The sequence below is a fragment of the Carcharodon carcharias genome, chromosome 3 (assembly GCF_017639515.1).
Source record: "Carcharodon carcharias isolate sCarCar2 chromosome 3, sCarCar2.pri, whole genome shotgun sequence".
Lineage (NCBI taxonomy): Eukaryota > Metazoa > Chordata > Chondrichthyes > Lamniformes > Lamnidae > Carcharodon > Carcharodon carcharias.
The window spans coordinates 172,893,279-172,919,508 of record NC_054469.1 but is presented as its reverse complement, the minus strand read 5'-3'; the positions used below and the strand labels follow the sequence as shown (position 1 = coordinate 172,919,508).

Sequence of the window (26,230 nt, the reverse complement as noted above, 5' to 3'; positions counted from 1 at the left end):
TTGCTATGATACAAATGGGTGTATCCTGGTGAGTGTTACTGTGCCACTGTTTGGACAGATTGTGCTTTTTAGTTCCACGTCCCAGTGTGGCAGGGAGAAATTGGCAATTTGTTTGGTCGCGGGTGTGTCTCCTCTTTGAGTGCTGTGATTTGGGCTGTACACAATGGCAATGTTAGCAGAGCAAATGTTCAAGCAACTCCTGGCAGACAAGCAGATTGTCACCAGGATTTTCCTGGACTGCATCTCCTAAATGCCACCTTTCTTTAGGTAAGTAGTTGAAGGAGTCCCAGGGGGAACAGCAAGTGGAGCGGGGCAGCCAAGGAACTTTGATCCCTGAAAAATAAGGTCAACTTTTACATGAGATTGACTTTTACTTGGGTATAGATGGTAAATGCATTAATGTTGTTTTAAAATAACAGAAGTGAAATGTCAAGCACACTAAGCATTCATCCATTAATGGCACAAGTGTCAGTTTCTGGGTATAAGTTACTAGTTATTGGTTTTGCTGAGTGTGAGAGAGAGCAATCGGCTCCAAGTTAGCAAAAGTAGTCATAGCCCACAATAGCAATTTTCTGCCTCATTAGAAAGGTACAAATAGTGTATTAGTATACTTTCTGCCAGAAGCATTCGCCTCTGAAATGTGGAAAATCAGTGTGGGAAAGCAAAAGGCACTGTGTAGGTGTGCTATAAACCTGGATGGAAATTTCTTAAAATTCTTATTGTGTGGCATTAAATTAATACAGTAGGAATCCTGTCTTATTAAATTAATAAAATATCCTCCCTCCAATAAATTAAGTGCAGGTTTAAGTTGCCTTTATTGCAGATTTATTAATATCAGAAATTTGAGAGATGTTTTGCAATATTTTGAAGAGTAAACAGGGAATGTCGATGGATATTATTTATATGCACTTCCAGAAGATGTTTGATCAAGCTGAAATGAAAGCTCATGGAACTGGAGGCAAATTATAGACGTGAGGTGGAATTTCACAGCTGTGTTGCCATTGGGGCGGGTCAGTAAAACGTGGCGAGCCGTTCAAAAGTGCATCTACTTTGGTAGGACCGTAAAATCCCCTGACATAAAATTGTATTGGCTGAGCGATAAGAGACAGAGAATAGCGATTGTGGCTGTTTTCTAATTGGCAGGATGTAATGAGTGATGTCGTGCAAGGATCTGTGCTGGGGCCTCAACTATTCACTGGGCAGAATTTTGCCATCGGCGGGCAGGGGGTGGGGCCCGCTCGCCGACACGTAAAATGATGTGGGATGACATCGGGGGGAACCCCCAACATCACTGCACCCCATTTAAATTTTCAGGAAGGTGGGGCGCAGCAAAATCAGCTGTGCGCCCCCCGACCTATCAATGGCCAATTGAGGCCATTGACAGAGTCATTTAAACAATTAAAGGACCTGCCCGTCCAACCTTAAAGTTGGTGGGCAGGCCAGGAGTCCCAGTGGGCCATAGAAAAAACATGTAGGGTTTTAAACAACTTAATCAAGTTTTAGTGTAATTTATGAACATGTCCCATATCATGTGACATTGTCACATGAGGGGAACATGTTAAGGAATTTTTTTTTCTATTTTTAATGTTTTTAAAAGGGTAAGCGATCTCCCTGAGGCTAAATGCTACCTCAGGGAGATGTGCGTTCTTTAGTGTGCATGCTCGAAAGAGCGCACCCTCGCTTTTGGGGAATTCCCCCCTACCCGCACAGGATGCGCATAGCTTCCCGCCGAATGTCACACTGGACGGGCCTTAATTAGCCCACCCATGTAAAATGGCGGCGGGGCTCGCTTCTCCAGCGGGGATCGACGGCCTGCCTGCTGGAGATTGGATCGGGTGCGCCCGCCCAGCAGGCAGAAAATTCTGCGTACTGTGTTCATTAACAACTTGGATAATAGGATAGAAAGTCACATATCTAAATTTGGCAATGTCACAGAGATAGGCACGATTGTGTTATGATCCCAGCGGTAGTACTCCTGGACAAACCTGATCCCAGAGTGGAACCCAGCTCGATAGATCCTAACTTTTATTTGTTTTGTATAGATACATGGAGAGTAGCTACTGAACAGAGTTGCAGGAGACAGCTGATAAACTTTTAACAAAAGAATAAAACATTTATTAAACAAAAAAGATGAACTATATTACAATACCACTTCACCCACAGCTATACCTTTACAGATATATACAGATTTGTAAGGATAACACAAGTTACAAAAGCTATCTCATACTCTAATGTCCACAGTAAGTACACAGTCCATGTACCAATAGGCACCTGTAGTCAGACACAACACACTCTGAAACCAAGTGACAGATGCCATCTCAACCAGATGTAATAAATCTCTCTGTAACTCTCCCCAGACGGTTGTCACACCGTGAGCCAACCAGTTTCACTGAACTCCGTCTTTCACACGAGGGTTTCCAATCTCCACTCTCAAAGAACTCGCCTTGGAATCTTTGCCCAAACTGACATTTTCTCTCAGATGTCTTCTGCCAGAGTTCACCTCCAGAGTTTCAAAATTCTCCTTCCGAAGTTCCTCTCCCTGGGGTCAGCACATGCATTCACGCTCTCTTCCATGCACTCTCTCTCACTGACTCAGCCATCAACAGTACATCACTGCTTCACATGCTCATAACAAAGAGTTACAGACCTTCAGTTGTCTCTTTGGACTTCTTGTCTCTTGCAAGCTGTTCTTGCTTTAAATCTGTTTTCTGCAGTTTTTGCCTCTTTAAATCTGAAGCTTGGAGCCTTTCTCTCTGCCCCTCACACTTAACTTCACTTAACAGGACCTTTTCCAGGTTTCTGTCCTTCCTTTGATGAGAAAGTCTTTTTGGGACTTTCTCCTGTTTCTGTCTCACTCCTTTGGCTTTGGAATCTTTTGGTTCTTTTGGGAAATCTGCAGCTCCTTCTCCCAATGTCCAGTTTCTCTGAGGTCTTGGCTTCAAACTGAACTTAGAACTGCTGTTTATTTAGTTTTTTTGTGTGTGCCTATGGGAAGGACCTGTGTCTCTGGACCCCTGTTGCTAGGCAACAGCCTAATTCTTCTTCTCTTGTTTGTTTAACCTAGCTGCAACAGTCGTAAAAAACCTCATTAGAAACACAGGCACCTTTTTAAAGTGAAACCAAAACTCAATTTGACCTTTCTTAACACACACATACAGAAATACAAATCAAACAAACTTTAAAGCTAAAACTCATTCCCAACATGCACAAATACCAATGTAACTTACTTAAACTATGTCCATTTCCTAACAATTGTAAACCATGTAGATGAAAGCATAGAATTACAAAATTATATTGATAGATTAAGTGAATGGACAAGTAAAAGGATTTCAGTGTAGGCAAATATGAGGTCATTCACTTCGGACCGAAAAAGGATAGAACAGAGTGCTTACTAAATGGTGAAAATCTGGAAATAGCGGAGGTCCAAAGAGACTTGGGTTCCAGGAATATCGATCACTAACATGTCATGAAGAGGTACAGAAAATAATCAAAAAGGCTAATGGAATACTGGCCTTTATATCAAAAGGACTAGAATACAAAAGGGTAGAAGCCATGCTTCAGCTATACAAAGGCCTGGTTAGATTATACCTGGAAATATATGAACAAATCTGGGAACCACACTTTAGAAAGTATATAGTGACATTGGGGGAAATGCAGCATAGATTTATCTGATGATAGCTGGATTCTATTGGTTAAATTATAAGGAATGATTACACAAACTGGGGTTATATTCCCTGGAATTTAGAAGATTAAGGGGTCTGATTTAATCAAAGTTTTCAAGATATTTAGGGGCAGAATTGTTAGCTGGGTGGGCGGGCACGTGCCCAACCTGCTTGAGCGTTAAATAAAGCACATTGACGTCAGCTGAGTGTGCCGACATCAATGTACACTCTCGCGATATTTTGCTTGGTGGGCGCGCAGTTGAAGTGGAGGCATGCCCGCTAATAATTAAGTGGCCACTTAAGGCCCTTGAGACACCAATTGTCTGTGACTTATGAAGCTCGTGCGATTTTTAGGCTGTTGCACAGGCAAAACGGGCAGGTGGGGAGGCCACAATTATCAAAACCTCATCCAGAGGTGGGATAAGAGGGGCCAGTGGTCTTGTCAAAGCGGTTAGTGAGGAGGGCAGAACATCACTTGCTGCTGGTTGTTTCTGTGAACAGGACAGCTTCATCTCACTTCAGAGCTGCATTCAGATATTTTAGAGTCTTCAGTTCAGGACTCAATTGTTTTCCAGGCCCCCGGAGGATTCACATTGCATGGGGCCTTCCAGGTATCAGACAGCCTTCCCTTACCCTGGTAATGGGGATTGTGATCTCCACTCGAGGCACCTCCTCTGAGGAGGAAGAGAGGGCCAGAAGGGGGAGGAGGCCATGAGTCCCTATTCAACTTTAAGGGGAGGGACCTATGGGAGGAGAGGTACAGGCACAAGGGCCACGGGGCCAACAGGGCCAACAGGAAGGCCAAGGTGGAAGGGGCCGCAGGAGACATCACTATCCTGCTGCCAGGGTTTACAGGCAGCAATGCAGCTACCTCAATATGTCTGAGGTGCAATGCAGATGGAGGAGTGGCCATGAGATCAGCTCCAACTGTATGCGCGGACACCCCATGCCAGTGGTGCTGAAGGTCACAGTGGCCCTCAACTTCTATGCCTCTGGCTCTTTCCGGGGCCAGTGGGGGATCTTTGTGGAGTCTCCCAATCAGCGTCAAACTGGTGACAGACGCTCTGTTCAGGTCTGTGCTGACTTTCATTCTTTACCATACAGACAAGGCCGGCCAGGCTGAGCGAGCCATAGGCTTTGCAGTGATTGCTGGGTTCCCCCGGGTCCAGGATGCCATCGACTGCACACATGTGGTCATCAAGGCGCCAGCAGGTGAGCCGGGAGACTTCATCAACAGGAAGGGTTTCCATGAACATGCAGATAGTGTGTGACCACAGGGTGGAGATTCTGCAAGTTTGTGCAAGGTATCCTGGCAGCTCCCATGACACTTACATCCTCAGGCACTCCCAGGTGCCGGCTCTTCAATGCTCCAGCCCAACTGGATGGATGGCTGCTGGGTGACAAGGGTTATCCCCTCAAAAAGTGGCTCATGATGCCTCCCTGCCACCCAAGAACAGAGGCTGAGCAGTGGTACAACAGGAGCCATGCTTCCACAAGGGGTGTGGTAGAGAGAACCAAATGTCTTCTCAAGATGCCCTTCCGATGCTTAGGCCATTCAGGTGGCACACTCCAATACCCCCCAGATCGTGTGTCACTAATAGTGGTTGCTTGCTGCACTCTCCACAGTCTGGCACTGGGAAAGGGGGGATGCAGTGGAGGAAGATCTTGATGCAGCTGCACAGGCAACAGATGATGAGTCCAGTAATGAATCTGAGGACGAGCACGGTGAGGAGAATGTTCAGGGGATAGACGCTGACCTGGGTAACCTACAGGGAGGTAGGGACCCCGGGGATGCTTTGATCCAACACATCTTCAGCTAGCCTACCAAATAAGAACCACCACCACATGCCAGGGCTGCAGTCTCCAGAGTCGATCCCTGACAGGACCAGTTCCTTGGTCAACAACATAAACTATGTACCTTTGCAATAAAGTTTCAAGAGACACACATTCATCATAACATCATGGCCTACCCTGCACCTACAGAACAAATGAAGCATACAGAGGCCAGTTGCACAAAATAACATATTTACTTGTGAATGTTAAAAGTAGCAGAAATTAACATGAACCATCACACCATTAATAAAAGAAAACAAAAATGGGGAACCCGTGATAAGCCCATGTTGTGCTTAAGGTGCTTTAAGTTTCTGTCTGCAGGTGCTACGTCTTGGTGCCCCCCCTCGCTGGCACCGGCATTGGAGGCAGCCTGCTCACTCTGCTACCTTGTTGGCCTTGATGACCATGGCGGGTGTCCTCTGGCCCCTGGAGCCTGTGCTGGCCCCACCTGGGAGGGAGTAGCCAGTGCCATGGTTGGCATCTCCCCAGTCACCACAGCCTCATCAGATGCCACAGCCACTGGCAGAGGGACAGAGGAGCTGCTGCCATCAACTGGAGCGCCCTGAGTGGAGCCCGCAGAGATGACAGGCAGCTCGTGCGCCAATGTCAGGTTGCTCTGCATCGCCATGCTCACCACTGATATGGGTACCTAGCTGGGATACTGGGTGCCCAATCCATCTCCCACTGATACTGACCAGCTGAAGTCATTGCTGCTGTGAGGGCTTGCAGGTTGGAGCACATCCCCATGAACCCCGATGGAGTCCCTGGAGGAGTCCCTGGAGGAGCCCCTCCATGAGAGTCACCACTCTCTCTATGGAGGAGACATTGTGCTCAGTCATGAGGGTCAACTGCAGGGACTCCACCACAATGGACACCATGGCACACATTCCCTCACGTATCTCCGCCAGATCCTCCTGCACACCCTGCTGGACATCCAGCATCTGCTGCCTCAGGGACAACTCCAGAGACTCATCATCAGCCATCGATTGAGCATTGTCCTGGCCCCCAGCAGTCCTCCAACTGCTGGTGCCCTGGGCACTCTCTGCCTCCACCTACACCTCAAGCGAGTGTGAAGTGCCCCCTCCAATGTGCACCGATAGACTACACGGTGATGTTATGCCTACTGAGGCGCTGGTGTCTGCTTGACTGAGAAGGCATGAAGCATGTGCGTGCTCAGCATGATGGTCCTCCAGGGTTAGGGGTGGGTCTTTCGGTTCCTCATAACGAATGGCTGCTGGTGAGCCTAAAAGGGGGAAGAAGAACATGTCATTAGTTTACGTCATGAAACAGTCACTGTACATGCCTGGCACCCTGGTGAGACAGAGATATGCATCATGGTGCACTTGTCTTTCGACTATCAATGCGGATTCCAAGTTTGAGGCTCAAAATCATATAGAGACTACACTGCAATGGTAGCAATAACCAACATTCTCACCTCAGTGCACTGCACTCTTATCTTCCTCTGGCATCCCAACATCACCACTGGACTTCCTCATGTATCACAAGAGGATGAGGAGATATGGGTCCATGACCTCTCAGCATTGTTATGGAATGTTTACTCCTGAAAGGACAGAGGAGCATTGATTAGTCCACTCACTACCTGGAGCGCTACTGCAGCCAACCCCACCTGAGGAACACCTCGTAGGGCTCAGCCGATTCGTGACCCTGGAGCCACAAGGCAATCAGTCCAAGCAGCTAGGCTCACCCCATTGGCCAGATCCTGCCTCATTGACATTTTGGCACTCACACTCTAACACCTCTGAGGTCCAAGGGTGAGATGGGCAGCTCTTAACTGTTCTACAAAGTGACCCATGCGAATACAGTACTCACCCATCCCGATCGCAGCAGCTTGTTGAAGCGCTTATAGCACTGGACCCATGTGTGCTTCACCACGTTGTGGCTGCTGATTCTGGATGCCACCTCCTCCCAGGCCTTTTTGGTGAGGTGTGGGGGCCCCCTCCTCCCGTCCCTGGGGACAAGGGCTTCTCTCCTCGCTGCCAACTCCTCCAGGAGGGCTGTGAGGCAATCATCGAAAAACACGGGGCCAACTGCCCCGCTGGCCTGCCCTCCCGCCTGTTGTGTCCACCCACCAAGATCTCCATTGGCAACACTTCAGTGGCCCTCAGTGGCAGCCTTCCAGGGGCTGCCAAGGCCGCATTTGAATCAGCTGCTGGGTTGTCATCATGCCCTCGCCTGCCCCTTCGTGCACATTCCAGGCAATGTATCACACTGGGCAGGCCTTAATTGGCCCGACCGTGTAAAATCATGAGCGCTGCTGATCGCAGGTGGTGGTCGGATTCCTGACCACACCCGCCCACCCCCGCCGATCCCACATGCCAAGGATAAAATTCTGCCCTAGGTACACAAGTAAGGTACATAGAAGATATTTCTGTTGGTAGGAGAGTCTAACACTAGATGGCATAGTCTAAAAATTAGAACCGGGTCTTTGAGGAGTGAAGTTAGGAAACACTTCTACATACAACGGATGGTTAGAAGTTTGGAACTCTATTCCGCAAGTGGCAATTGATGCAAGTAATGTGTGTTGAGACAGATGAATAAATAATCTCATAGTAAAGGATCCTCTAGGTAACAGTGATCATAACATGTTAGAATTTCACATACATTTCAGGGTAAGAAATTTGGGGCTGAAACTAGTGGGCAGAATTTTTCATGCCCGTTGGCATCGAGCGTCATGGTAGGCGTGAATGGACAATATAGCAGAGAAGCCAAAAATCGGCTTCACAACATCATGAAACCAGTTTGCAATTGTCCTCTCTGTCCATCAATGTTTCCTGCCGCCGCACTTTGGGGAATTCATTTTTATACATCTGCATATCATTTATAAGCCCTGCTCACCGGAATCATCCCCCGTGTCAAATTTACCGCCCACATTGGCGGGAAAACACTTTGGCGCAAAACACGTCTTGGCAAATGTGACATGCAGAAGTCAGGACTTAATGTCAGGGCTTTGTTCACATTGTGCATATTTGAGGAGCAGAAGATGCTAGAGCCCTACAACAAGTAGACTCTGGAGGAACATGCGTCACGTGCTGGGTGGATTCTGATGGACATGTCTCCACTGTGAACAAGCTCACAGAAGGTGAAAGATCACCATTGAGTGTCTGCCTTGGGACATCAGTGTCTTGGCTATGGTCTGCTACAGATGATCATCAAGGGGATGGAGAGGAAGATCCAGCTGTGAGTGGGAGAGGAAAGTGTACCGGAGTTTAGTGGGGGGGAGGTTGTGTGGGAGAGGAAGGTCTAGGTTTGACTGGGAGAAGAAGGTGTACTGGGGGTAGGGGGGAGGTTGAGAGGAGGAGTGTGTATGGGAGAGAATGTGGCAACTGGGGAGGTAGATGTCAAGGGGGAGGAAGGTGCAAAGGAAGGAGTTTGGATGGCTGAAGGACTTGGAGGAAGGAAGGAGTACGGAAGGGGGCAGATCATTGCGGGGAGGAAGGAGCTTGCATGGAGGAAGGAGTCCGAGGAAGGAAGGATTTCTAGGGGAGGAAGGAGCTTGTAGGGAGGAAGGAGTCCAGGGGCAGGAAGGGGTAACGGTGGAGGAATGAGGAAGGGGGTGGGGGAATGTCCAGGTGAACGTGCAAGGGAGGGGTCTGTAGAGTTGATGACTGCCTTCATGGGGAGTGAAATGAGAGTGGATGTGGTAGGAGGGATTGGTGAGAATGGGAGAGGGCATAGTGAGCCAGTAGGTTGGGAGGGTGAAGGTGTGATGGTAGTGGTAAAAGGGACATAAAGGGTGGTTGGTGTGAACTTGGAGGCAGACGCAGACACAGACCCTGAGGGTAGGAAGGAGGCGGTCGGGCAGGTCAATGTGGATGGGGGTGGGATTCTCAGGAAAATAGGGAATGTGCACATTCACTTGGACATTCCAGAAAGAAAAGGGTTCTGGCTGGTCAGTCACATTGGGGATTTGGAAAGTGATGTCAAGGGGGTCAACAAGGACATGGGTGACTGGAGGAGGGGAAAGGACGGGAGAGCTAAAGACAATCTTCACCAGCACCATGCTTCTAAAATCGCAAATGAAAGGAACCTCGTGTTTGGCAGGAACAGAGTGCTGCATGGGAGTGCTATCATTGCATGGGCGGAGATGCAGGTCAGCTCAGATGGACAACTGAAAGAGAACACCATCAGGCAGCATTGAAATTGCTCAGGACATTGAAATGAGAATGAGGGAGGAAGGATCTGCATGCGTGGGAGAACGTTTACACGAGGCTCTGAAAGGCCCTGCCACATACACACTTCTCCCACAGAGCCATCTGTGTGCAGCTGAACTGCTAGTGGGGGGGGAAGGCTCACGAAGCCTGTAAATGAAGCTAAAAGACACCATTATGCATTATTCAGTGAAAGTGAATATATCTTCAGATTATAAAGTGACAAAATGTGTTCACCTGTGCAATCACTGGTGATCAAAGTTCTTAACTTTCCTAGGCCCACCACTTCTATGTGCTGCCCTGACATCCACAGACAGCCTGTGAAATGCTTGGCCCTGTTTTCTCTCCATGACTTTGGCGTGGGTCCTCTGGAGAGCTGAGGCCTTGGGGGCCCTGGCTTGCTTTGGCTGTCCTCCTATGGGCCAGCTGCTTCTCCTGTGGTGACGGAGGAGGAGTTTGAGGGGGTCACAGGCAAAGCAGACTTGGAGGGAGAGGACAGCCTCTGAGATTCCTGAGTGGATGACCCGGGGGCATCCAGCTGCCACTCCTCCTCCCTTCAGGAGCCCGAAGGCCCTGGCTTTTCTCCTTGAGGGGAAGGAGCAACAGGACCGATGTCAAGGTGCCCCGTTTCCTCCTTGCATTGCCATTGCCACTGCAGGAACTCACCCATGGCTACCGTGATGGAGTGCAGGTCTGCACGCATCTGTGTATTCTGTTGGATCAGGGTCTCTATGGTGTCCGCCGTCCTTCCCATGGAGACATGTACATATTGGCACCACATCATCAGAGAGCAGGCGGACACAATCCTCTGACTCACATGTCCAGCAGCTCTGTGTGATGTTCCTCCGCCTTCTGCTGACTCTCCACGATGAGTTGGAAGGCTGAATCCAGAGGCTCATCATCTGACTTGGACCTTCCCCAGCAGTCCACCCTGCATCTGGGAGCTCGGCTCAACCTGCCTCCTCCTGCTGCAAACATGTGTCCACGCGGTGACCACCAGGTTGTGAAGCCGAGCCTGCTCTAGATCTAGGTCTTACTGAGGTGTGTGTCTCAGTACTGGTGGAGGGTATGGGTAAGCGCTGCGATGGGTCTTTCAGGCTGCTTGTTTCCAGCTCTTCAATGGAGGAGGTGTCCTCTTGGCTGGAGCTGAGGGACTGGCTGGCTGAGGGTGTTGGTCCCTTGGCAGACCTCCCTGTGAATCAAAGTAGAGATAATTAGTGCATGGCAGCAGAGTCAAAAGCAGGAGAAAGAAAACTCACAGTTACGTTAAGAGAGGGATGATGTGGTGCAGAATCCTCACGTGGGTGTTCACCGCTGACCTCACCATTGCCACAGGCATGGTCCATGTCCTGACCTCTAATAAATTTGTCAAACACGATTCCCTTTCGCATTGTGTTATGATTTTCTAAATGTCCTGTTACTACCTCTTTAATAATGAATTCTAGCATTTTCCCAATGACAGTTGTTAGACTAACTGGCCTATAGTTTCCTGCTTTCTGTATCCTCCTTTCTTGAACAGTGGTGTTACATTTGTGACTTTCCAATCTGCTGGAACCTTTCCAGAATCTAGGGAATTTTGGAAGGTTACAACCAATGCATCACTATCACTGAAACCACTTGCTTTAGTGTGCACGATGGCATGCATCTCAAAGTGAGTGAGAGCCTAATATGGATCACTCAACCTCTCCCTGCTGCTTTGAGCCAGATTTTCCTACATTAAAACGGATGGAGAGAGCATGATCAGGACACAGGGCTCTGCATGGAATGTTTGTGTCAGTGAGCAGAGCCATGGATGGGAGGATATGAGCCTGATTGAAGTGTGAGGGTGTGCGTGAGAGAGTGGTGTTCCCCCATCAGGTGTGTGATCCCTTTGGATGTGTGATGGGTTTATGAGTGTGTGAGGTGATAGTGATAAGAAGAATGAGTTGCCCTGGCAGAATGGATGAGATCATTCATCCTCTCTTGGCACTGGGTAACTGTCCACTTTTGCAGGGCATTGGCGCTGATCACCGCTGCACCGCCTCCCATGCAGGATTGGTGATCTTGCTTGCTGGCCTTCGCCCAGAGCGGTGGTAGAGGATATCGTGACGGGCCTCCACTGCATCCAGGCGCTCAAGAGAGGTGTCGCTAAATCTGGGGGCAGCATGTTTCCTCCCTTTGGCAGTCATCAGTTCCCAGCAGCTTCCTATCCCTTGAAGAGAGCTAGCTCTTTGCAGGGGCGGACTTTAAATATGGCGCCCGGTTTACCAAAGGCCTGAGGTGACACGGGGTGAGTGAATGAGAGGACACTCCACCAGTGACCCAGCATGTTTCCAGGGAATGCATGATTAATGAGGCGGGATTGTGACAATATGGCATGAAAAGCGGCCATTGAGGCCAGCAGGTAAACATCCCTTTCCCGCCCGCTACTGCACTTAGTGCAAATCTGGGACGATTCTGCCCAATATCTTAAACTCAAATAAAGGAAATTACAAGGGTATGAAGACAGAATTGGCTAAAGTGGACTGGGAAAATAGTTTAAAAGGTAAATTGGTAGAGAAACAGCGTCAGTCATTTAAGGAAATATTTCATAACTCTCAACAAAGATACATTCTATTGAACAAGAAAGACTTGACAAGAAGGATGTACCATCTGTGAATAGCTAAGAAAGTTCAGGATGACATCAAATTGAAAGAAAAGATGTACAATGTTGCAAAGATTAGTAGTAAAGATTGGAACATTTTAGCAACCAGCAAAGTATGACTAAACAAAAAGGAAGAAATTGGACTATGAGATAAAACTATCAAGAACTATAAAATCTAGACAGTAAAAACTTCTATAAGTACATAAAAAGGAAAAGAGTAGCAACAGTGAGTGTTGGTTCCTTAGAGGGTGAAACTGGGAAATTAATAGTGGGAAACAGAAATGGCAGAGACTCTAAACAAGTATTTTGGATCTGTCTTCACAGTAGAAGACACAAAAAGCATCCCAAGAAAAATAGAAAAACAGGAAGCAAAAGGGAGGAACTTAAAACAATCATGATCTCCAGTGAAAAAGTACTAGGAAAACCAATGGGACGGGACTAAAGGATGACAAGTCCCCTGCATCTGATTGCCTGTATCCTAAGCTTTTAAAGAAAGTGGTTTCAGTGATAGTGATGCATTGGTTGTAACCTCCAAAATTCCCTAGGTTCTGGAAAGGTTCCAGCAGATTGGAAAGTCACAAATTTAACACCACTGTTCAAGAAAGGAGGATACAGAAAGCAGGAAACTATAGACTAGCTAATCTAATATCTGTCATTGGGAAATTGCTAGAATTCATTATTAAGGAGGTAGTAACAGGACATTTAGAAAATCATTACACAATGTGAAAGGGAAATTGTGTTTGATAAATTTATTAGAGTTCTTCGAGGGTGGATAAAGCCGAACCAGTAGATGTAGTGTCTTTGGGTTTCCAAAAGGCATCCTATGAGTGCCACGTAAAAGGTTATTGCAGAAGATAAGAGCTCAAGGTGTTGGGGATGATATATTAGCATGGATAGAGGATCAGCTAGCTAACAGGAAACAGAGGGTCAGGATATCTTGTTCATTTTCAGCTTGGAAAACTGTGATCATTGGAGTGCCACAGGGATCAATGCAGGAGTTCCAACTATTTATGATCCAAGTTAAATGACTTGGATGAAGGGATGGATTGTATTGTAGCCAATTTTGCAGATGATACATAGTTAGGTAGGATGGCAGGTTGTGAGGATGTTACAAAGAGTCTGCAAAGGGACATAGATAGGTTAAGTGAGTGGGCAAACATTTGGCAGATGGAGTATAATGTGGGAAAATTGTGAGGTTATCCAGGTTTGGCAGGAAAAGAGAAAAGCAGAATATTATTTAAATGGAGAGAGACTATAGAATGCTGTAGTACACAGGGATCTGGGTGTCTTTGAACATGAATCACAAAAAGTTAGCATGAAGGTTCAGCAAGTAGTTAGGAAGGCAAATGGAATGTTGGCCTTTATTGCCAGGGGGATGGAATATAAAGTAGGGAAGTCTTGCTACAGATGTACAGGGCATTAGTAAGACTACACCTAGAGTAGTGAGTACGGTTTTGATCTTCTTACTTAAGGAAGGACATACTTGCATCAGACGCAGCTCAGAGCGGGTTCACCAGCCTGATTCCTGCTAAGAAGGGGTTGTCTAATGAGGAAAGGTTGAGCAGGTTGGGCCTCTACTCATTGGAGTTCAGAAGAATGAGAGGTGATCTTTATGAAACATATAAGATCCGAAGGAGGCTTGACAGGGTAGATGTTAAGAGGGCATTTCCTCTCATGCGGGAATCTAGAACTAGGAGGCACAGTTTAAGTATAAGGAGTTTCCCACTGAAGACTGAGATGAGGAGAAATTCTTCTCTGAGTCTCATTAGTGTTTGGAATTCTCTTCCACAGAGAGCAGCAAAAAGCTGGGTCATTGAATATATTCAAGGCTCAGTTAGACAGATCTTTGATTGACAAGGGAGTTAAGGGTTATGGGGACAGGCAGAAAAGTGGAGCAGGCTTGATGGACTGAATAGCCTACTCCTGTTCCTATTTCTTATGCTCTTAGTTGTAAATTTCAAATCTGAGATTGATAGATTTTTGTTATTCAAAGATATTAAGAGATATGAGGCAAAGGCAGATAAATGGAGTTAAGTTTTGGATTAGCCATGACATTACTGAATGGCAGAATAGGCTCAAGGGGCTAATAATAATCATTCACCTCAGGGCAGAAAATGGCAGAAAGCCTCCTGCCATCTGGAAATAGATGTCTAATCATAAGCATTGAACTGGAAAAAGATCCCATGTAATTGTTTAACCACTTTAAAAAAGTTTTATAGATACGAAGAAATCTCACCTGTAAGGTTCCAGCAAGGGTTTGACTGGTTTATGTATCAGGACTTGTGGAATAGTCTGATGTGTAATATACCTTTAAGACAAATATTGTAATGTATCACATGATCTTGCCACCCACTAGCAGAGTAGTGTGGGCTATTTTTGTAGTTAGTAGTCTTGAGTTAGAGTCTGAAGAGTAAAGACAGAGTTTTGAGTTGTGAGCACACAAGTGTAGCTACTAAGTTCCTTTTATAAATAAACAAAATGTGTTTCTTCTAAGAATGGTCTACTGATCTTCTCTGTCTTGGTACCAACTTGGTCACTCCAAAACAAGCGTTTCGCCCAAGCTGTTGGTGATGATGCAACAGTTCAAATTTAACTCAAGGAATAGAGCCGCAGGGGAGACAGTTGCTTGTTATGTGGCAAGGTCTGAAACAATTAACTGAATATTGCGAGTTTGGTACATCGATCAATGATATGCTTAGAGATCGTTTAGTGTGCTTTATAATTGAAGATGCGATTTTCAGACAAAAGCAAAAATCCAATGAGATTAATAACTTTGAAAAGCCTGAAGTAATAGATTCAGATATTTATTTGTTATATAATTTGAAGGTAGGAAGAACAGAATCAATCTATGCAACCATGAGAGTGAATGAGAGGCCTATCACAATGGAGGTGGATACTGGTGCAGCCACTATGGTGATAGGTGAGCATACTTTTAAATACCTGAATCATGGGGAACGTAAACTAAGTTTGGAAGAAACTGATGCCAAATTGAAAATTTACACAAGAGATACAAATCAAGGGCATATGTAGTCACAGTACACTACAGGGGTCAAACAGTGAAATTACCCTTGATGGTCATCGCAGGCAGAGGACCAAGCATACTAGGATGAAACCGACTGAGGGAAATCAACCTTGATTTGTCACAGAGATTCTAAAAGAAAAGTGAAAACCTGCCAAAAGATCTTCACACACTACCAGTTTCCCTCCTAAGTATGTATCTCTGGAAAAGTATGAAAGAAACAGAAAGAGTTCTGCACTTCTCTAAATAAAATGAAGGATGAGTTGGCAGAGAAGACACGACAATGCTTAATTTTCCAGTAGGTAGTACACCAATGCAAAAAAGAGATGGAAGAGCTGAAAAATTAGCTACATGAAACCAGAGACTTTGGAGACAAAAGCCACAGAATTTTCTAAGAAGCAGACAGATGGTGAAATTCTGGAAAACTCAACCACTGAGTTCACTCAAGTCAAGCTTACATCTGAGATTAGTCTGGCCAAATGGAAGTCGAAAAGAAGGCTGGAAATAAAGTCAGTGTCAGAAAGAAGAATGCCCATCGAAAGAAGACACGAGCACAAATAATACCACTGATCCTGGCAGTATACGAGTACACTTTTATTCATAGGCCCGGAAGTCAGATTGCAAACGCAGATGCACTCAGTGTCATTTGCCCATGTAAGTAAAAGATGAGGATGTTCCAATTCCTCAAGAATTCATTTTATTATTGAACTTCCTGGATGCATCACTGATATGTTCTGGACAGATTAAAGATTGGACAAATCTGGACCCAGTCTTTTCCAAAGTGAGAGATCAAGTTCTTCATGGTTAGCCACAGGAAAAAGAATCTGATGAAATGAAACTGTATTTTCAGAAAAGATATGAAATAACCAGCCAGGAAGGTATCTTATTGTGGGGAGCATGAGTGATTGTTCCTCCAAAAGGATGAAAGCCACTTTTATCTGAACTTCACAGTGCACATCCCAGAATTTCCAAAATGAAGGCAACGCAGCTATTTATGATGGCCTGGGATGGATGGGGAAATAGAAAACTTCGTGAGAAGTTGTAAGCAGTGTCAGTAAATATAAAAATTACCTGCAACAGCTCCATTACACCCCTGGGAGTGAACAGGAAAGACATGGGTGCCAGAATACGTCAATTATGTGGGATCCTTTATGGAAAAAAGTTTCTACTTATTGTCGATGCACATTCAAAATGGATGGACATGTATGAAGTGAGGTCGCCGACATCTTTGCTATAATAGACGAGCTATGACAAAGTTTCACAATCAAGGACTACCTGAAGCGGTTGTATCAGACAATGGAACAATATTTCTGAATTGTGCTGAATTTCACCGATTTATAAACATCGACGGTGTTACTCATGTGAGAACTTCACCATACCACCCTTCTTCAAATGGACTGGTCAAGAGTACAGTTCAGACGTTCAAATCTGGTATGAGGAAATTATCTGGAAATTCTATACTGACTAAATTAGCACGTTTTCTTTTCCATTATGGAACCACACCTCATACGACAACAGGTGCTCTTGTGGAATTGTTGATGAAGTGCCGTCTCCGATCGAGATTGTGCCTAATTCTGCCAAACTTTGGGGGGAAGGTGGAAAGAAGTCAGAGATGTCAGACAATTGGACATGACTGTCACAGTTATGACAGGACATTTAACGTAGGAAAGAAAGTATTTGTGAAAAATGTTAGAGAAGGACCAGCATTGGTTGTTTGGTGAAATAAGTGTGTAACAGGACCTCTTCCCTACCACATGAAAATGGAAGATCGAGTCATATGGAGACATGTGGATCATATAAGAAGAGGAGAAACAAAATATTCAGAAATGATTCCACCACTGTTTGAGACTGAATCAACGTCTCCTGTTGAAAGATCTCAACTGAGTACAGATGTGTCTGAAGGGCTGACTGTACCTGAAAGAGTTGAAGAAACAGATTTGCAGGTAGCTACTGAAGAACCAGGTGCTCAGCTGACTACAGTGAGGGAGGTTCCGGATCAAACATCAGAAGCTGTGGAGCTGAGATGTTCTACGTGCATAAGGAAACCCCCAGAAAGACTGACATGTAAATTATTTATCTGTATGAATAACTTGATTTTTTTTTGAATTGTGAAATGTATTTCTGAGTAAAGGGGAGGGATGTAGTAATCTGATGTGTAATATACCTTTAAGAGAAATGTTGTTATGAAAGATCACACGATATTGATACCCAATAGCAGAGTAGCGTTGGCTATCTCTGTAGTTAGTAGTCTTGAGTTGGAGTCTGAAGAGTAAAGACACAGTTTTGAATTGTAAGCACATAAACGTAGCTGCTAAGTCCCTTTTGTAAATAAACAGAATGTGTTTCTTCTAAGAATGATCTACTGATCTTCTCTGTCTTGGTACCAACTCGGTCATCTTAAAACAAGTATGCAATCCGGATCCCTTGGCCCCAACAAACCAGGGCACTGGTTTTCACAGCTTGTGAAAAGTTTAGGCTACTGATTAAAAATGTAACTTCCCCTGACAAAAACTGATACAAGGCGGAAGGTGAAGTAGTATTAATGTGTGCCTGCAATACTTCCAATGTTATTTTCTTAAAAATTAGGAGTTACCCCTGGGTGTATTCCCATTTCACCTGACTTTTAAATCTCAAGCTTCCACTGTATAGTGCAGAGAAGTTTCAATTTGTACCAGTGGCAGAAGTTTTTCGGGTGTTTAATAAAAGACCTATTTTTTCCATATGCTTGGAAGAAGGAATTGACAATGACCTGGAGATCAGTTTCTGAGTGAGTGCACACACACAAGTGTCACCTGCATGCTAAAGCCCTATGAGATTGGAAGGTTTTGGTTTTGGATTGAATTGAAGGCAGCGTAGGTTGAACAGTTTCCCATCTGTTTTGGAGATTATCTCCATGCTGGAGGTGAGGACCTGTATTACAGTGTGGAAAATGGAGAAAAGCATTGGTGCAATAACACAGCCTTGTTTGACCCAGTTTCCACTGAAATATGGCTTGTGGTGGTTCCATTGGTGAAGATCACAGTTTGCATGTCATCGTGGAGTAGACAGAGGATGGTGACAAATTTCTGAGGGCAGCCAAATTTGAGGAGAATATTACATAAGCCTTCATGGTTGACAGACTCAAAAGCTTTAGTGAGGTCAAAAAAGACCATGTACATTAGTTGCTGCTGCTCCTTGCACTTTTCTTGAATTTGCCACACAGTGATGATCATGTCTGTGGTGCCTCTTGATGAACAAAATACACACTGCAGCTTTGGAAGGAGTTCCTTGGCCAACAGGAGGAGGAGGTTGAGGAAGATCCTTGCAATGACCTTCCGCAGGGTAGACAGCAGAAAGGTTCCTCTGCAGTTACTGCAATTGGACTCTCTTCCTTCTTGAATATAGCCATGATCACAGCATCCCTGAGATCCCCCAGCATTAGGCGCATGCATAATGAGGCATGGCTGAGAGCCCAGGCTCACATAAAAGGATTACCTCTGTTGACACAGCTGGGATAAAGTGAAAACTCTGCCTGATTGAAGACCTTATGATGTTATAATAAGCTATTTTTTCTGTTATCTCTTTTGTCATTGGCTCAATGTTTATTTGTACACAATAAAGAGGTATCAAGTGCTTATGCCTTCTGTTATTGATATTCAAAGGTCTGGTTCCATAGGGTTCTAGCAACTGCAGTTTTTTTAAAGAGAGTTATGAATGGATGTTTTTTAAGCAGTTCTATGCATGCCATTGTCACTATAGGGTTCACTGGTTCTGTACAGAGTGTATGTTGGATGACTCGGCATGGAAGTGCCATGAGTTGGCATGGGAATATGAGGGACCATGGTGGGGGGGGGGGGGGGGGGGGTGGGGGGGGGGGGCGGTGGCCTGGGGTTAGTGGAGGGGATGAGTTGGCATTGGAAATGGCATGGGGAGTGGGTGGGCATGTGAGGAGTGAGGGCTAGAGGGCCTAAAATACGAACAAACAATTGGAACAAAGTTGAGAGAACTGAGACAGGCCTTTTAAACAACTCACCTTGCCAATGAGTTGTTCCTGTGGCTATCTGTTTCCAGGGCAGCAAGCCCGACTCCATGCTGCACCCACCCCTCCAGAGCAAAAGTTGAATCTGACAGGACACTTGCTATTGAGGTGGGTCTGTTGAGTTGAGAAATCCCAACTCTACCTACCCGCCTCAGTAGTGAAAACCTCGCCCATTCTATCCCTTGGGCAAAGCAGTCAAAAGCAGCTGGATGTCCTCTGGAGCATTTGCTGTGAGAACACATTCGTTAGCAAACAAGAGTTTATTTAATAGCTTTTCTGTGATCTTCTTGCAAGCCTTGAGCCTTTGCAGATTGAAGAAGTTGCCACCTGTCCTGAACTGTATGTCTATTCCAATGTTGAGATCTTTGATTGCATACAAGAAGAATGTCTGAAAAGTAGATAGCAAACAGAACTGGAGCCACTTTTCAGCCTTTCTTGGTGTCATTAATGACTAGACAAGCACCACCTGATGAGGTACCATTCTGCATCACACTGGCCATCATAAAAATGAGCGAACGACTCTGATCATCTTTTCAGGGAAGCTATGTTTGTACAGCACCTTCCACAGGCCTTCACCGTTTAATGTGTTGAAGTCCTTTGTCAGATCAAGGCACACCATGTAGAAGTTCTTGTTCTGTTTGTGGGATCTTTCTTGAATTTGAATCACTGCAAAGATCATTTTGACTGTTCCTCATCTAGCATGGAAACACACTGTGATTCTAGGTACACTGAGTTTGTAAGATGAGTGACAATCCTGTTGCGAATAACCCTTGCGAGAATTTTTCCTGCAGGGTGATTGTCACAGCTGGACTTGCTTCCCTTCTGTTCGGACAGGTGAGTTATGGAAGCATCCTTGTAATCCTGGGACACATTGCCCTGGTTCTACATTAAGCAGGAGAGACTAATGAGTTTTCTAATTGTGTGAGCACCTCGGTACTTGAATTCTTAAAGTGGAATGCCATTGGTTCCCAGAGACTTATCGACATAGAATTACTTTATGCCCTTGGTGACTTTGGCTTGAGCTAGATCGAGGGCAAGGTTGTGCAGAATGCGATGCTATTGAAATGATTCAATGGCATCGTTGTACTCTATGGATTCTTGCTTCAGGAGATTGTTGAAGTTCTCTTCCCAATGAGAGAGAATTCATGCCTCTTTGTTAGGAGCTGATTTCCATCTGCTGAGGTGACAGGTGTCGTGCCATTGGTTTGAGGCCATAGACAGTTTGGAGACCTTTATGGAGAGCCTTCAGGTCGTGCTAATCAGCAGCTTCCTAAAGGTCCTGCAGCCTTGTTCTCCTACCATCGGTTCTTCATCTCTCTTAGATTAACCATCAGTATGTATTTTGCTTTATGGTATCTGGCTTTTCTTGCTGGTGATTTTTTTCAGATATGTAAGATCTGTGAGTATTGCATACACAATCTAGTAGCTTGGCTATATTTTGGTCATTCTTGTCGAACCAATCTTGGTGCTTCCACTGGACATATCCTTTGTAGCTGCTCCTATTTTCAAAGCTGCAAAAATGAATCCAATTATTTATTTCTAGCTTGAAATCCTATTTCAAAGCAAATTATTCATCTTATTTAAATTTAAACTGACAGGTTGTTTAAATCGTTTCAAATTGAATGGCTAAATGATGTTTAGAAATGTTTCAATCTATCACTTTAAGCTTCAACTTTTAGTAAATTCTCAATTTCACCAGTAAGAAATTACAAAATGAGATATGACAATTATTGTCTTAAAGAAGAGACTGCAAAATAACTTTGAGGCTTGTCAGTTCGTATTTATCTTTTGGAAAAACAGATTCAAGATCGGAATTATTTTATGTGTCTATCTAATGCACTGAACTGAGGTTGGTATATGTGTTTTGCTTTAAATGTGTAGCAACAGGAAACCTACATTAGAACCATAGAAAAGTTACAGCACAAAAGGAAGCCATTCGGCCCATCTTGTCCATGCCAGCCTGAGGACATTCAGGTGCCCTTTCTAATCCCACCATCCTGCACCTGGCCCATAGCCCTGCAGCTTATAACACTTAAGGTGCAGATCCAGGTACCTTTTAAAAGAGTTCAGAGTTTCTGCCTCTACCACCAACTTGGGCAGCGAATTCCAGACACCCACTAACCTCTGCATAAAAAAGTTCTTCCTCATGTCCCCCCTACACCTTCTGCCACTTATCCTGGATCTATGTCATCTGGTTCTAGAATTCTCTACCAAGGGAAACAATTTTATCCTGTCCACTCTATCTATTCCCCTCATAATTTTGTACACCCCTCAATCAAGTGACCTCTCAGCCTTCTTTGTTCTAAGGAAAATAACCCCAGCCTATCCAATCTCTCCTCATAGCTACACTTTTCTAACCCTGGCAACATTCTTGTAAACCTCCTTTGCACTCTCTCCAGAGCTATTTACATCCTTCCTGTAAGGTGGTGACCAGAACTGCACACAATACTCCAGTTGTGGCCTCACCAGTGTTTTATATAGTTCCAACATTATATCCTTACTTTTATATTCTATGCCTCTGCCATGTTGTTTTCAGTTAATCAGCTTGTTGGGAGATTGTGTTTGTGGTGGTAAGGTCAATCTCACTGTACTCAAGAGAGAATAAGCTGTCAGAAGTTTACTCCACCAATGCTGTGGTGTCCCAATACTCCCCTCCAGGTATTATAGTCTGTACCAGTGTGGACATTGATTTCTTTTGTATAGAGAATTTATGACTGCATATAATTCATAAAATTAAATATATTAATTAATAAAAGTATTTTTTGTGAAGCAGTATATGTGGGCTCCATGTACCCATTTCCACTGATGGTGTGCAGTGTGCTGGGTGACCCTTAGCAATAGTTTTCAGGCTGGCTGGATGGGGCACTGGAGGTCCTGGTGGAGGAGGTCCAAAGAAGGAAGGATGTCCTGTACCCACAAGGAGAATAAGTTTCCTCATTCTTCTGTTCCTCTCTCCTGCAGCAGCTGGTGCTGCTTTACAAGGCCTCATGCCCTCCACCTATTCCTCCTAGAGACTAAGGGGGGCATCTAGCAAGATGCCAATGACCACACAGTCTCTTTCTCCTGGTGACTCCAATAAGGTCATCAATAAGGTAGAGTAGCACATCACTTATTCATTTTAGGTGAAGTGCTTAGAGAATTTTTGGAGAGCTCAAAATACTCAGCAATGGCTTGTTTACTCCAATCGGCTGGTTGCTGTTAGGAGAGCATATTAGGTCAAATATTATCCACTAAAATGCCATAAAACCTTGTTAATGAGTGCAGTTTAAATGACAATCAGCCTCTTTACAATCCTCCAGGCAGCTGTTCCTAGCGTGTTTCAACTCCTTTATTGAGATGGCATCTTGCACTAAATGCAGGCTAAACTACTGTTTCAGCTCAAACCTCCCATCTTGGAGGCTCTTTTAAACACCTAAAAGATCTGGGGAAAATTAACCACAGTTTTTTAATTGTCACGTTTCTCTTGAGATTTACAAGTTTTGCATCTCATCGCTTTTCTTTGCACTCTTTCCAACATGATACATATTTTTTTTATTCACTCATGGGATATAGGTGTTGTTGGCTAAGCCAGCATTTATTGCCCATCCCTAGTTTCCCTGGAGAATGTGGTGGTGAGCTGCCTTCATGAACTGCTGCAGTCCATCTGGTGTGGGTACACCCACAGTGCTGATAGGGAGGGAGTTCCAGGATTTTGACCCAGTGACAGTGAAGGGACGGTGATATATTTCCAAGTCAGGATGATGAGTGACTTGGAGCGGAACATCCAGGTGGTGGTGTTCCCATCTATCTGTTACCCTTGTCCTTCTAGATGGCAGTGGTCGTGGGTTTGGAAGGTGCTGTCTAAGGAACCTTAGTGAATTCCTGCAGTGCATCTTGTAGATGGTACACACTGCTGCTACTGTGTGTCTGTGGTGGAGGGAGTGATTGTTTGTGGATGTGGTGTCAATCAAGTGAACTGCTTTGTCCCGGATGGTGTCAAGCTTCTTGGGTGTTGTGGGACCTGCACTCATCCAGGCAAGTGGGGAATATTCCATTACACTCCTGACTTATGCCTTGTAGATGGTGGACAGGCTTTGGGAAGTCAGGAGGTGAGTTATTCATCGCACGATTCCTAGCCTCTGACCTGCTGTTGTAGCCACAGTATTTATATGGCTAGTCCAGTTCAGTTTATGGTCAATGGTAACCCTCAGGATGTTGATAGTGGGGGTCTCAGTAATGGTAATGCCATTGAACATCAAGGACAATGGTTGGATTCTCTCTTGTTGGAGATGGTCATTGCCTGACACTTGTGTGACGTGAATGTTATTTGCCACTTGTCAGCCCAAGCCTGGATATTGTCCAGGTCTTGCTGCATTTGGACATGGACTGCTTCAGTATCTGAGGAGTCATGAATGGTGCTAAACATTGTGCAATCATCAGCGAATATCCCCACTTCTGACCTTATGATGGAAGGAAGGTCGTTGATGAAGCAGCTGAAGATGGTTGGTCCCAGGTTACTACCCTGAGGAACTCTTGCAGTGATGTCCTGGAGCTGGGATGACTGACCTCCAACAATCATAACCATCTTCCTTTGTAACTCCCATCAGTGGAGAGTTTTCCCCCTGATTCCCATTGACTCCAGCTTTGCTAGGGATCCTTGATGCCACATTTGGTCAAATGCGGCCTTGATGTTAAGGGCAATCACTCTCATCTCACCTCACCTTGGTTCAGGTCTTTTGTCCATGTTTGAACCAAGGCTGTAATGAGGTCAGGGGCTGAGTGGCACTGGCCGAACCCAAACTGGGCATCTGTGAGCAGGTTATTGCTAAGCAAGTGGCGCTTGATAGCACTTTGATGGCCCCTTCCATTACTTTACTGATGATCAAGAGGAGACTGGTGGGGTGGTAATTGGCTGAGTTGGATTTGTCCTGCTTTTTGTGTACAGGGCATACCTGGACAATTTTTCACATAGCCAGGTAGATCTAATGTTGTAGCTGTACTGGAGCAGATTGGCTCGGGGCATGGCAAGTTCTGGAGCACAAGTCTTCAGTACTATTGCTGGAATATTGTTAGGGCCCATAGCCTTTGCTGTATCTAGTGCCTTCAGTCGTTTCTTGATATCACGTGGAGTGAATTGAATTGGCTGAAGACTGGCATCTGTGATTCTGGGGACTTCCAAAGGAGGACGAGATGGATCATCCACTCAGCACTTCTGGCTGAAGATTGTGGCAAATGCTTCAGCCTTATGTTTGCACTGATGTGCTGGGCTCTTCAATCATTGAGGGTGGGGATATTTGTGGAGCTTCCTCCTCCAGTGTGTTGTTTAGTTGTCCACCACCGCCCACGACTGGATGTGGCAGGACTGCAGTGCTGTCCATTAATCCGTGTTATATTCCCAGTGTGACGTTGCTCATAATTAGATGTCCAGGAGACCTATTCTAGTACTTGGTTAGCTTTTTTTAAATAATATCTGCATAAATTATCAATAATTTCACCTAAATCATCTCTCTTTCCCCTGCCTTAAATAGAAGCTTCTTCAGTTTTTATAACATGTTTTTACATTTTTGTTCTGATGTGCATTCATTAAACAACAGTTAAATTATTAAAAGGGAGGAATATTCCACCAAGTGGCCCCATAATTTCTGTTGAAGAGAATTAGATATTACATGACATAATAAGATTCTGCTCTAGTGACACCATAAATAGGTCAAGGCAATATTACATCATACGAGCATAACACAGAAAATTGGTTGCCAGGCTACCTCTAATTAGCATCTGTTAAATGTAAAGCTCTGTAATGAGCGTAAACTCAGAAGGACTACAGTAACAGTCCAGGTACTTCCCTGATAACACTCATGACTTTGCATGTTTCCCCCACTATAGTTGTTAGGGAAACTGGTGTATAATTTCCAGCTTCGCATTTTACATTTTTAAGTAGCCTGACAGTGGCAGGTAGCCAATTAGGATAATTACAAGGGCAGTGAGCCTTTGTTTATCCATTGCATTGAGACCTTAGGTACAGCGGACATGCACCCCGCAGTGTCCGTCCCCAGCAAGTGAGAGGAGGCAGCTTCATGCAGGAAGTCAGAGTCTTGTAAATTCTAAGGCAGCAAATGACAAGGCTGTTATCTGCCCATATTGTAGGTTTGCCAATGAGTGATTAAATAGTGGATATGGATGTCTCCAATGGTCATATGTGGTTAACTTTTTACCTGCTCCACAGTTGCTGATAGTGACAGAAGTGCCTCCCTGCTGCTCCATCAGTCTGACCCTCAGCTGGTCTCACAGTGGGAGATGCAACACTCCACTGGACTGGGCTATTATTCACTGCACTCCCATCTCTGGAAACCGCCTACCCTCCTTAATTGTACGGTGAATGCAGAGGCATCTTCTTAAATGACCATCGTCCAGAAGGTATTCCATCAGCTCACCTCTCACTTGAGCGGACTCAGATCCTGGAAATAGTCGCAATCCTTGACCATTTTCTATGCCCAGAAAGATTCTGGCCTTGTGTCCTCCTCATATCTTCCTTTCCCAACTAGCTTTATATCATCAGCAAACTTGGATATGTTACACTCGGTCCTATCATCTAACATTGATTATAAAAATTGAGGGCACAGCACTGATCCTTGAGGCACTTCACTACCATTTATCCCTACTGTCTTCTTCCTGTCCATTAACCAATCCTCCATTCATGCTAATATATTATATATCATATATATTAAAGTGTCAGCCATGGCTCAGTTGGCAACACTCTTGCCTCTGAGTCACCATGGGTAGGATTCTTTGGATGGTGGGATTTCCTGCTCCAGCACTCGAAGAGTCGCAGGTAATACATCCCTGCTAATCACAGCAGCTCTGTCACCATTTTATGCTCCAAGGAGCATTAATTGGCTGGAGATGGGACTTTTGCTCCTTAATTGGGAG

The 26,230-nt window shown here is 45.0% G+C and overlaps 1 protein-coding gene across 1 annotated transcript in view; it reads left to right on the top strand.

Moving 5' to 3' along the window:
• Positions 1-26,230, top strand: part of LOC121276054 (E3 ubiquitin-protein ligase MARCHF11-like) — a 126,865-nt gene that overhangs the window by 62,503 nt on the left and 38,132 nt on the right. The window lies entirely within an intron of this gene.